Source organism: Lepisosteus oculatus, chromosome 4 (assembly GCF_040954835.1).
Source record: "Lepisosteus oculatus isolate fLepOcu1 chromosome 4, fLepOcu1.hap2, whole genome shotgun sequence".
NCBI lineage: Eukaryota > Metazoa > Chordata > Actinopteri > Semionotiformes > Lepisosteidae > Lepisosteus > Lepisosteus oculatus.
The window spans coordinates 35609532-35622350 of NC_090699.1; the positions used below are offsets into that span (position 1 = coordinate 35609532).

Here is a 12819-nt window from a genome sequence, read left to right on the forward strand (position 1 = left end):
GAAGTTTTCAAGTCTTTCATAGATTCCCAATAGGATTCAGGTCATGACTTTGACTGCACCACTCAAGAACATTCACTTCTCTGTTCTTAAACCATTCTGGTGTAGCTTCAGCCTTGTGCTTCGGATCATTGTCTTGCTGAAAGGTGAAGATTAGATTTATTTATTCTGACATCACATGATTTTACTATTATTGTACACAGAGGCCACTTAGCTAATGTGTCTCTGTAATATGGTAACCTAAATTAGTTTGCCAGTGCAAAGTGTTTGAATGCTTATGAAGTCATGACTTTTCCATTTTCCTCATATTAATTATCTGTTAGCTTCTTCATTTTTTTTGTTTGTTTTGCTTTGAAGATGTGCAGTTGGTTGTGTTTATAACAAATATTAATTGCAACTTCTAGAGTGTCATGACTGCAAACAAAAAACTGTGCAAGGGTCTGAATACATTGCCAGGAACTGTAAGACAATTGTCTTCAGGCTATGAAGTCCACGTTTATGATCAGGTTTTCGATGTAGAACATACAGGCACTGGTGGAAGAACCCAGTACACTGCCATAATACTTGTTCATGAGATGTTCAACCCAATAAGAGACAGATACTGATTATTAACTACTGTGTACTTGAACAATCTACATTCAACATTTGTGAACACCTGCAGTAATTTGGAAACACTCTTAGCCTTTCAGGATTATGCATTGGATGACTCTCATTTCACCTGCATGGTGACATAAAGACTCTACTTCCTCCATTCTGATCTTCCCACTGCTGAAAAATAATGGATCCTCTGCACCTTATGAATCATTTTCTCCAGTACTCTACATTATGATGTAGTTATTAGGTTAAGTTTTATTATACCAAGATGTCACGTTTTTCATTGTTTCTATGAGATGATCTATGTACACAAATAAGAAGAAAACAAAACCCAACATAACATGTTATGACAATATAATTGAGATGAAAAACTCATAAACTTTAATGCATCTTAGTGGCAGGAACTTGCTGATTTGTGCATGGCATCTAGTTTCTTTAGTATATTTCATGTTATTGGTAGATTAATGTAAAGGACAGAGAGAAGGCATGAGAACTGATGGAAATCTAAATCAACATGTGTTTTTCCACGATGACTGATACCTTAAACAAGAATGCTGGTTACATTTGTGGTAACTTCACATATATGCATAATTTCTATCCTAAAAGGAGATGTTTTTACAATATTTATTAGAGTATCCCTATCTGTAACTCTAAAGGTGCTTCCTTAATGCTTTATCATGGAAACAAAACTACCATTGTTGTAAATCCTAATGTCTTATTTTGAGTTTGGACATTCTTGGGAATCAAAATGCACATGTAAATACTTAGGATATGATAAAAGCCTCAGGGTGATTTGTTTTAGAATTATGTAAAAAAAACAGTTTGACAATGTTCCTCATGTATAGCAAAGTTCTGTTTGGGTTGTCTACATAAAGGGTGTATTTTTGGAGTGAATCAATGGTGGCTTCAAGGATTCAGGCTTTGATAGATATCAACATAATTTATATTAATAAGTACTGTAACAAACTGCTGGGCAATAATGACATTTCTATAATACAAATTTTGTGAAATTTCCATAGCAAAAGATTGGACAGATTGTATAGAGCTATTATAGGCCTGCATGTACCATTTAAAGTCTGTGTCTGTTTATGAGCATGATTCTTTATAAGACCTTCTGTGGAATCAGATGTTGTTAAAGTTTTATCAAAGGTGTTATGAAGAAAATATATTACTTGGCTCAATATGTAGACATTGCTGTTAAATTGCTTGTCTCTCATTTTCTTGTGAGTTATGAAGCTCTCAGAACTGGGTTCTCATTTTCAAGAGGACAGGCTTGATTAATTATTAATTACATTTTCTCCTGTAGTAAAGTTGGAAGGAGTATGATACTGTTGCCAGACTGTGACTAAAATGCCAAATGTAATCCATCAGCTACTTGGAGGATTCAATTGCGCTATGAAATCTCAGAAATAAAGGTGACAGCAGTAGGCTGTTCTCAGGTATATCATCTGTCTGTGTTTTTATTTGAAAATATCAAATAATTAACTTCTCTTTGTGGAACTGTTTCCAGACAGACATGACTAAATAAAAATATGGACTTTTTAAAATTAAATCACACCTTTTATTGGTGTTGTGCTATTGCTTCTAAATATTCAACAAGAAATAGATTGTAGACGATATCGCCAATAGCTCTGAAATCCCAGAAAAAGTGTGATTTTACATGCTGTTGTACAGTATAGAAATACTAGAATGCAGGAAACGGTTTTGGCCGGGAAAGTCTGTGTTAATGTCTATTTAAATCTGGTGTTGTCTGTTACTCATTTGTTTCATTTGCAAGAAAGGCGTACAGACTCATCCATCAATTAACTGAGTAATGAATGTGGTACTGCTGTAGGATAAAGTGTGAAATTAGATCTGGCCCTTCTCTGAAAACGGAGCCTAGCATCAAGGGATATTTGAGCTGGATTTAAGGGCCAGAGACGGATGACAAAGAATGCGGTCTGCCTGAGACGCATGCTCTGGTTAAAGGCGCAGGAATTAAAGGGTGGAATATTTTGGTGTAACAACCCGTCTGTAACTGGGAACGCACGGCACTGCTGACATTTAACTATGATTGTGAATCTGGGCTATCAGTCTTAAACAGTCTTTAAAGAAGCCACATGCCGAAAAAGCTAAACGTGGGATCAAGATTAATGATATAGTTGCACTAAATGTATTAACTTACTTGTTGGAGTTTTGCGGATATTTTACTGGCGTGCCACACGGTTGTTAACAGTTCTGTACTGTGACCAACTTAAGATAAAACAAATAAAATTACTTTTGGTTACGTGAAAGTAGTCATATACTCCTTTAAAATACTGACAGCTTAGTAACCCTAAATGATTCGCCTTCATTAGCCCCGATTAAAATATTATAGGTTACTACGTGTAGTCTATTACGTGCAGTCTTGAAATATATTTTCTTTTACTGCCCTTGTGCAACTGAGTTATCTTTATTTTTTTAATTTGGGACAGAAATTTAAGAATTAGTTATAAGGAAACATTTTAAAAGGAAATGGTATACTTTAAAGAAACTAACAAATGGCATGTGCAAATTATGTAATTTATTTTAAAAAAACTCTCCTTTTATAACTTTGATATAGGGAGTAGAACAAGAATTCAGTTATTGCTCGAATACGAAAACATTTAATACATATACAGGCCGTTGTCTGTATTTTATTACACTTCACGGATATCACATCCGTAAGAGATAATTACGGAACAATTTTCCGTCTCGGTTGTTTCCTCTCCAAATGTGTAGTCATGCTCAGTCAGGCTGTTTCACTTACAGTGGAAATAGACACCCGACTCCAATTTTAGTGAGTTAACCTTTACAATAATATTTATTGCTCATTACATGAAATGGAACTTTCATAGTATTATTCGTAAATTGTGCAATCACTGTCAATAACTGAGTGCGGGGCTGCCTTGCTTATTACGGGAGACCAGAGAGGAGGCCATAGCATGACTTCTGTTTTTTCTGCATTGGTCTTTTCGACTGTGGTTTCAGTTGGACACTACTTCTCCATTAGATTTTTTCCCACGAATTTGGCATCCTTTGTTATCCTCAACCAGAATAAATGATCATTTCGCACGAACGTTTAGGTTGAGTACTGAAATGAAAGCAAAGTTTAATCATCGCAGTTCATGTAGAGATTGTACTTTACACGCCACAAAGTTATCCCAATATTGTATTATTAATAGTTCATGTGGATAAATATCCATTTGCGTTGCATTTTCTAGCATTTATTTTGACATGGGTGTTTATCTTGGACAAAATAAGGCGTCAATGGCGAAGGTAAGATGATTAAAATAACCAAAATTGCATCTGTATATTACAAAATTTAGGGAAAAGCGAAAAGCCTTTTCTTTCTTTTTAAGCTTTTTCATTTGGGCTGTTCATCCAGAATTACCTTAGGCACTAAGACTTTCTGTTCATCTGAAGCAGAGTAAGTGATCTTCCGGCAGTTATCTTTCGGTTGATACCCAGGTGAGCGGGAGCTGTTCATTCAGCACCAGTGCCTGCTCAAAACGTGAACTGCTTTGAGTTCCACCTGGACAGCTCACACCTGTATAAAAAGCATTATCCATAAACCCATACAATCCATCCTAAGAAAAAATCCTGAAAAATGCCAGTTAACTCTGTTATTGCGATCAAAGTTTTTTATATATATATTCCTCGGTTACTTTTAATCCAAAAATACAAAAACAGGACATAATTTTATTATAGTCTAAAAAGACATCTATCTAATTAGTATGAATCAACTATAGTTCTTGTTTAATACACACAGATTACAAGGTCAAGACGCTCAATCCTCTATTTCTCTAATGAAAAATGAAGCGGGGCACGACTCAATAATCTAATCTATAAATTAAACTTTTCACACTGCAGTGATTTCACAGACAGGACTTCAATAAATCTCGTTTTAAGAAAATTGTATACTTTGGCCTCCTGTTATTTATTTAATTCCAAGTAGCCAGTTCTCCAAGCAGTCGGGTAGTCCGTAGCAATTCTATGAATTCTATGTGGAACTATCTTAAAATGTGCTACAGTATACTGTACCTTCATTTTCACACAATGAAATACACTTTCTAGAGCACTTCACAGCTTTGCTTAATTTTATTTAATTAACTATATGATTCATTTGACTTTAAATTTAATAAAAGCAGCAATATTTGTAATGTTCACACGGATATAAAAAACAAGTGACATGCTTGTTCACTGAACATTCCTGTTCGGTGTCTTCCTTTAGCTTTAAACGTTTTTAGCTTTATTTTGCCAGGCATAGTCATGCTAGGGAAGGAAATGCTAGTAATTTAAAACTTTACGTTTTCCGTTGCTTTCATCTACAGATTGATCGGGTATTAGTCTTTGTTCAGCTTCGCAAAAACGTTTCTGCTCAGACTCCGAAGTGTAGTTTGCCTATTTTCGCGTAACTGTTAAAAGCGAAATTTTATGAGTAAAGAGTTCATGGCAGTTTTTTTTTTATCTTGCACACAGTCATTTACAGTGATGTAATCGGAATGCCTTAATCGGAAAATTAAAACATTTTTATTTTAAATAAGCTTATCCTATGATTAACTCTCATAACTAATGTTTTATTCTTCTCAGTTCTTCACCGTTTCGACATTTTAATGTATTTTCCCGCCGTATTTTCGTACTGTATTTTGAATATTGTTAATTTTAAAGCTTAATTAAATTATTATACATTGCACTTCAAATTCCCCCCTTTTAAGAAAGGCTTCCCATCAATGTTCATTTTCGTCATTTTAAAACGTTAGTATCGCTAAGTACTTAAAAGAAAAATAGTCTCAAGTTATTAGAAATTTAGAATGTTATGTATTTAAAAAAAATTAAAAAGTCTTTACATCCTGTTAATTATCTTACTTGAATGTGCCGTTATTGGTTGTTCTGCAATACAAATTTGCTAGTACATCCAACAGCAATATTGTTGTAATTGCTGTAATAAGCTTGGACTTGTAGGATTTTTTTTAGTTTTTAATATAAAGCCTATATATTGTTTATTACATATAAATATCAAGATCAGTCATTATAAAATACTTTTCTTAACGCTGTAAAAGTTGAGTGCAAAACTGTTTCACAGTATTGCTTCACTGCAGAACTACTGTATATTTATCAGCTGTATAATGTATTTAACAAGGCAATAATTATTTTGAATGTAATGACTTAATTCAATAAGGAAAATAAAAAGTCTTTAGTCATCTGTTCAATTTACCCATAATCCTGCAATGTATGTTTTGAAACTTTTTTATGAAAAGTAGTTCTGTAGATGTGTTTTCTGCTGTTTTTTTCTACTCATCTTTTTTTGAAATCACAATATCTTGTACCATGAAAACATTAACAATGTAACAATGTATGGTATTTATCGACAGTGATACATGTTTATCAGTCAAAAAGTACATAAAGCATTATGATTACATGATGCACATGAGTGGCAAAGCACATCATACCTCACACTGAAATGACTTAATGAATGTATGAAATATCCTGTTCAGCTGCAAGACAACAAAAGACTACATTACCTCCATTGTCTTCATTCATACCAAATGTGCTTGATCAGTGTTACAGTACTGTGCAGTATATCAATTTAAAAAGTTGATTTGGAAAGCTCTGTTCTGTTGCTGGCAGACACACAGGCATAGAGCTCACATGTTTGATGGTAAAAATGGTTCTATGATCCCAAGTAGGCCCATCTTTTTCCCACATCCTCTAAAGACATGAAAAGGGTGTCTGATTTTGGTTAGGCATGCTGGTAGCACACACCTTTCCAGTCCCTCTGATCAGGTTTCTTACAGGGAAGACAGGTAGAGTGTTTACTCTAGAGCAGGCATCCTCACCATGGTTCTGGGGAGTCCCAGTGCAGTCAGTACAATAGCTAACCATAAAATCGTTCATTTCCAAATACTTTTTTTAACCCCAAATACTAATTTAAGCAATTCTGAAAACATCTGGAACCAGAATTGTGCTCAGAAACCTTTAAAACTAACTTGATTGAAGTTGGCCCAGACTAAAGTTCAAGACCCTTGCCCTGGGGTGAGCTGAACAAATAACATGTCCTTCTACTGCCTGTGTCAGTAAGACTCATACAGTTTTCTAATAGTCATATAGTGGGAGTATGATCTTCCAAACTCAAATGCTGGTACCCTATCTGGCAGCATACATACAGTACCATCTTTTCTTCATGCCTAGGTGTTACTCTCGGCAATCCATTGCTGTCAGTGAAACCAGTGTTTAAATGGCTTCTCACTGGGTGAATTGTATCTCCTCGGAATCAAAGATGGAAAAAAATGTGCATGAAGACCCATGTGACACATGCTCCTGGCACAATAACCTACTGCCAGGCTTTACATGTGAATCTGTTGCCCACATTCACCTCATTATTCATATGGCAAATCCGTAAATTCCTGTGACCTTTGTGGCGCGTGCGAATGAGGTTTCTCAACATGCAATGTTTTAACATTGTCCACCTCTTTGTGTTTTCTGAGCAGCATAAAAATATCCTGAAACGCGTGTTACTCAGATATGTCATTTTTACTGCTAAATCAGTCAAACCAATTAGATTAGATTAGATTGAGCAGTAATATCAATACGTATTTGTTTCAGAACTGTTTTTCATATTTTACAATATTAAAACAATAAAATGGGATATCTGTCATTCCCAGGTGTTTTATTTTTGACTCATTACTAGTCATGAAATTATTGAAGCAGGTATACTGTGTGCTTATTGGACATAATTTAGTTCTGTCCCTTTGGTGCCTTTCCTAAGTAGAAAAGAACCAGCGCGTAGCTAAACCAGAGAGCAGGAGTGGGGGTGGGTAAAGGTGTTGAAAATGGAATGGTAGCGAAGGGCAGCCAAGCGAGACATCTTTGCCGAGAAACAGAAAGCGACAGGCTCAGCAGGAAAAAAGGAAAAAAAATAGCAGTTGCTTTTAAGTGCTGATGATGGATGAGTGTCTTCCTCCCAGGAAAGAGCGCCTAAGCTGCTGATGACATCACCACTGAACCTCATCCATTTGTTATGATTCATTGAGAGAAGATGGAGTAGCAGCACCCACAAGCCATTATCTGCCTGTGGCGGAAGCCCACACCTTTCTAATTTCAGATTTTACACCTGTGTAAGGAAGGAGTAAATATAGTGTGTACAGTAATTAGACCAGCGGGGCTACCTTTCTCATTTTCTTCTCATTTCTATTGAATGTTATCTTTACATTGAAAAGTTTCTTTGCGCCTGGTAATTGTAATGAATTTGTCTCCAATTATTCTAATTTTATTGAACCCCTTTCCAAGTAAAGTCACACCTCACACCTCTCTGAAGGTCAAGTCAGAATGGAACATAGGAAATATACTGTACACTACAAGAGTCAAGTAATATCAGTCTGATAAGGTTGAAAAAAAATCTACAAACTGCTTCTTAAAATGGTAGTATTGTTTGATATACTTCTTAAGTGTCTTCCAACTATCATCCTTTTTCTTCTGGCCTGGCATTCTCTATTCCCACTTTTTGCTGTGAATTGTGGGTTTGTAAACTACAGAGTGATACCTTGTGTAGATATAGCTTCCCTGAAGGGAAACCTTTCGGTTCTGACAAAGTGGGTGCAAGTCCAGCCCAGGGCACAAGACAAACGAGTTTGCCAGTCTCTTTCTCAGCAGAACTAAGCCTGCTTCAGAGAAATCACTCTACTACTCTCAAAAACCTTGAATAAGGTAAGATACAGACTCTTCTATTAAATAAGATGTAAAAATGTTTCAGTTTCATTTAATAAAATAGTCGATATTTTCAAATTCCTATCAATTTCTGTTTTTAGGGTAGCATATCTTTATTGTTCAGCATTATTGCCTAAATTGTTTGCCATGGAAATATGCTACATAGAAGAATTCCAAGCAAGTCTTCAAGATTTGCAGAAAAGAATCCAAAAATTAATCAGAAAGATAAATGGCTAGAAATGTAGTAGAAACATGTCCATGATGCAAGTTACAGTACAAACAAAACGTCGCAGTGAGTTTCCGAGTACTGGATCCTGATACACCATCACATCCTGCCCTCAAATCACTCTTCACTTTGAGTACACAAGTGACTTAGACATTACCATATTGATGGGTTCCGACAGGATTGATGATTTTCAATGTAATTTTACTATCTCCAATTTCCTCTTATAAGATTTGCAAAAAAGACCCCTGCTTAATCTTAGAGCTAGAACTAAAGATTCCTCTTTGAAACATCTGTTGAAGGCCTTACTCCCATCAATAACATACAAATGCAATCTGGTTCAATGAGATTTCCCAGGTAGACGTCTGTAACATGGGGAGGATGAGAAAAAGAAAAAATAAATCTCATCATTCATGTCAAATTTGAGAGAGGCAAAAGAAATGCAGCTCTGCGCAAACCCAGCAGACAGACATCGGGAAAAGAAATCTCACTTCCTTTTTCTCTGCTCTGGTTCCTCTGCTGCTCGAAATGCCAAGTGCGCACACAATCACAATACCCCCCCTGTCCAGGCAGGGACAGAGATAACAAGCAGCTTCCAGTCAGACGGTACATTTATCACCGCTCAAAATCTGACAGTTGTTTTCTAATTTTACAGCAACAGTCCTCCCCAGGCAGGAATAAAAAAAAGCCCCTCAGCTGCGACTGAAGAAATATTGGAAAAACAAACAGGCACCATGCAGCCTCGGGACAGCAGACTGGCACCAGCCCAATCACCTGCATCTACGAGAACAGATGAGCTTCTTTGCGAAGGCAGTAAAACAGGGACAGATCTCTGACACTTCCCCTTTCTGTATGTGAGACTTATGTCTGTATACTGCAGGCCCAAATGATAGAGCCTCTCTGAGAATCCGAATTGTACTGGAGTAAGTCCGTTTAGTTCATTTACTGTAGCTTCAGCTTGAAAAAAGAGTTGCTTTTTAAATATGCAAACCAGTGTCTTGGCATAACAGAGTGACAGAACAGAACTTTGTTTGAATGCGTCTTCTGACAAGTAGATTATACAGAGGCAAAACAAATGTTTTTTTCTCAGTGGACACCTGTATCCAGGGCAACTTGTAATGTATACACTTCACTTTTAAGTGATAAGCACAAAATCAAGAGTAACTAACATTTTCCTATCATTTTTTTCCACTTGGCTTTTTTTCAGGCAAAAAATACAAATGCCTTCTATTCCAAATCAAGACACGCCTTTACCATTGGTAGTTCCAAATAGTCTTTTTTGTTGCCTGGAGCACATTCTACAAACACCCTGTCGAGCACTTTTCAAGCTCGTCTGACCCCCCCTCCCCTTCCCAGAAGATGCCCAATCTCCATCTTTCTTTGCATATTGCATATTTCTGATGAAGTATAATTTTTGAATTGCTCAGTATGTCTTTTTGTTTGTTTTGTTAGCTTGGTTGCTTAAGTAATAAGTTATTCAAATATATTGTTGTAATAAGCAGTAGAATTAAATTATCATAAACTGTTGTTGTGAAAATGAAACATCCAAAAGAAATATCTGATGAAATAACTTCAATCTCTGTGCCTCAGGCTGGGAGAGAGACTTATCGAATCATTGGAACACTCAATATATATTGAATATGTTCTAAACAACAAACTGAGGTGTCAGTTGCACAAAGGGTCTTAGTATTAATTTACTACTTATATGTTAATATTGACAGCGTGCTTTTCTATTCAAGCTCATTTCTGTCATGAGGTCCTGTAAAATGATATGTAATTGTAATATTACCTTTTTCATAAAATCTTTCTTCTGATGTGATCTTTTTCCTTTGTTCTGTTTGGGAAATAGTCATTGAATGAATCTAAGGTTTAGTAAAGCCACATTTTCAGGCTAATAGTTAAAACAACCTGGGGTAAAACTAAATATTTAAATTGCTGTAATTATTACACCGTATAGAAAAATAGAAAACTAAAGCCAGAAAAAATATAAATATTTAAAATAGTTTTTTTAGGTTCTTCTAGATTTAATTCAAAATGACCTAATTAAGTTGTGTACATTTTCAGACTTCTCTCCTATCTGTAGCTGCAATAATTTAACATGAAACTTACATATGCAGGAAATTCCTCTCTGCAGCACCAAATGGATATCCAGTGCATTTTTGGTTACCTTCTGTATCTCTTTTTATAAAAGAACAAAATACTATAGACTCTAAGCCATTCATTCAAAATTTTCGACATTGTCTAGGTAAACGTCTAAATTAACCAGATCTTAGAAAAGGAACACAGCAGTCTCTTCAAAATCTTAGACTCAACTATGATATAGTTTCTGTTTTGGGATACAAGTTACCACTGTTTCTGAATGCCAAAGAGATACTGTTCTCAATATCTGGCTGGAGTCTGATATTATTGCCTCTATAGGAATCGGCTCTCTGCATCCATCATCAATGCCATTACAAAACTGCAGCAGGGCCATTTCCTGGATACCACACTATGACATTGTAGGAGGAGGTCCCTCCACAGCATTATGACCTTGGCTCAAGCTGGCCACAGCATTAGCAGCTTCTGAGTTATTGTGCCTGATCATTTTTGCAATGAATTGAATCGCATAGCTCAGTGCGGAACACCAGAGAAATAAATGGTGCCCTTGGACCTCCCATTCGTATTGAGACCCTCTGTTTATGAGATTAACTGTAGTATTTAGCCATTTTTAATATATGGACAAGCTTTGGAGGATCGATCGGTTTCGTAGTGATATAGGGGGCTTTGACCTTCAGCAGCCAGCTTGATATATAGGTTAGTTGTGCTAAGCAGAGGCGCAATATTGAAAATGTTTAGGGACCTGGAGCAAGGCAGAAAGAATGTATGATGCTCAGTTTGATACTGGTAATAAAAAAAATCTGTTCCACTTATAACAACATGCTTATGCTGTTATTTTATTGCGATTTTTAAGTCTTCTGCTCTCTGTCTTGAGTAGCAAGTGTGTGGACATTGAGCCTGTGTTCCATTGCTGGAACAAAATGACAACACAGTAAAAATATCCAGAGGATTGGCTTCAGTTTACTTTCACGCTGTCTGTCCCCTTTACAATGTGTCTGGAAACAGTCCAATGTAAGCAGTGGGTGAGAAGATTGTTTATATAAATCACAGGTGAATAGGTGAGTATGGAATGACTGATGTGTAGTGCTTGCTAGGGAAGAGGAGACATCCTTCACATATTCTAATTAGCCCTGCCCCTTAAACAGGCATTATTAATGAGCTGCTTTTGTGCCTGAGCCAATAGCAAGTGGCCATGGGTAGAATTCTCTATAGACCTTAAAAGCTCCTGCTATGAAAAGCCATGCCTGTCCCTTTAAGTCCTCACAAGAGGCAGCATTTGTTTTCCCCATCTCCTTTGTGTAGCTGCAGCTCTCACATCACCTGAACACTTCAGCCCCGTGTTGAAAATCACAGCACACTCAAAATGAGAGATTTATCTGCCTGAGATTAATGGACTGACCCCGGAGTGTCAGTAGCTATTTACAAACATACACTCCTCTCTCGTAGGCGTAAATACTTCAACTAAACCTCCGCTGCAGAGCATATGACTTTAACTGGAGAAAATAATTTCAGATCAACGAGGCTCGGGGTTATTGATGAGCAGCCTATTCATGAGGTACGGAACAAGACTGAGGATGGGAAGCTTGATGAATGTGCTTTCTGTTTGTGGCAAAATGTGGAGAAAAAAAGAATGAGGTCAAAGCATTGTGGAATGCAGAGTGGAAAAGGGACTGGTTTTCCATTGTGGTGATTTATGGAATCAACAAAAATTAGCTTTCTGTTATGTGTTTGTGACAGTGTGGCTTCTAATTAGCAGCATGTTTCCCAAACATCGGCTAATCTTTTTTTTAATGCTAGTACTCAAGGAATAGGGATTGTTCCTATCTTTGCATTTCCACTCATGACAACAAATGTGGTTTCTAATCTGTTACCACAGATCAGTTGCGATTTTACAGAAAATGCAGGGACAGACAAAAGGCATCACTCACGACACAGAAAGCACCTGTGGGCCCCTGGTGTGTCTCTCTTCTCTCAATCTTCTGTTTCTCCCTTGACCAATCTGCTAGAATACAAAAGGCACTAAAGTGAACGTTGGTTCTACATTCTTCAAATTTCCATTTTCACCTCCTTCTGTTGAGATGCAATTGAAAACTGAGGATCATTCACAGGTCAAGAACACAATTCTTAAAAATCCTATAATAATATCCTCAGCACTTTATTTCTTGCTATGCTTACTGATTTCAGTTCTGAAAAAAGTTGCATTT

General features: G+C 36.5%; 1 long non-coding RNA gene across 1 annotated transcript in view; it reads left to right on the plus strand.

Annotated features, from left to right (window-relative positions):
* The window catches only part of LOC107077388 (uncharacterized), a 49212-nt gene extending 38965 nt beyond the window's left edge, over positions 1-10247 (plus strand). Inside the window, exon 3 of the long non-coding RNA XR_001478431.2 lies at positions 9174-10247. This is a non-coding gene — a long non-coding RNA (uncharacterized lncRNA). The remainder of the gene's footprint in view (positions 1-9173) is intronic.
* The last annotated feature ends 2572 nt before the right edge of the window (positions 10248-12819 follow it).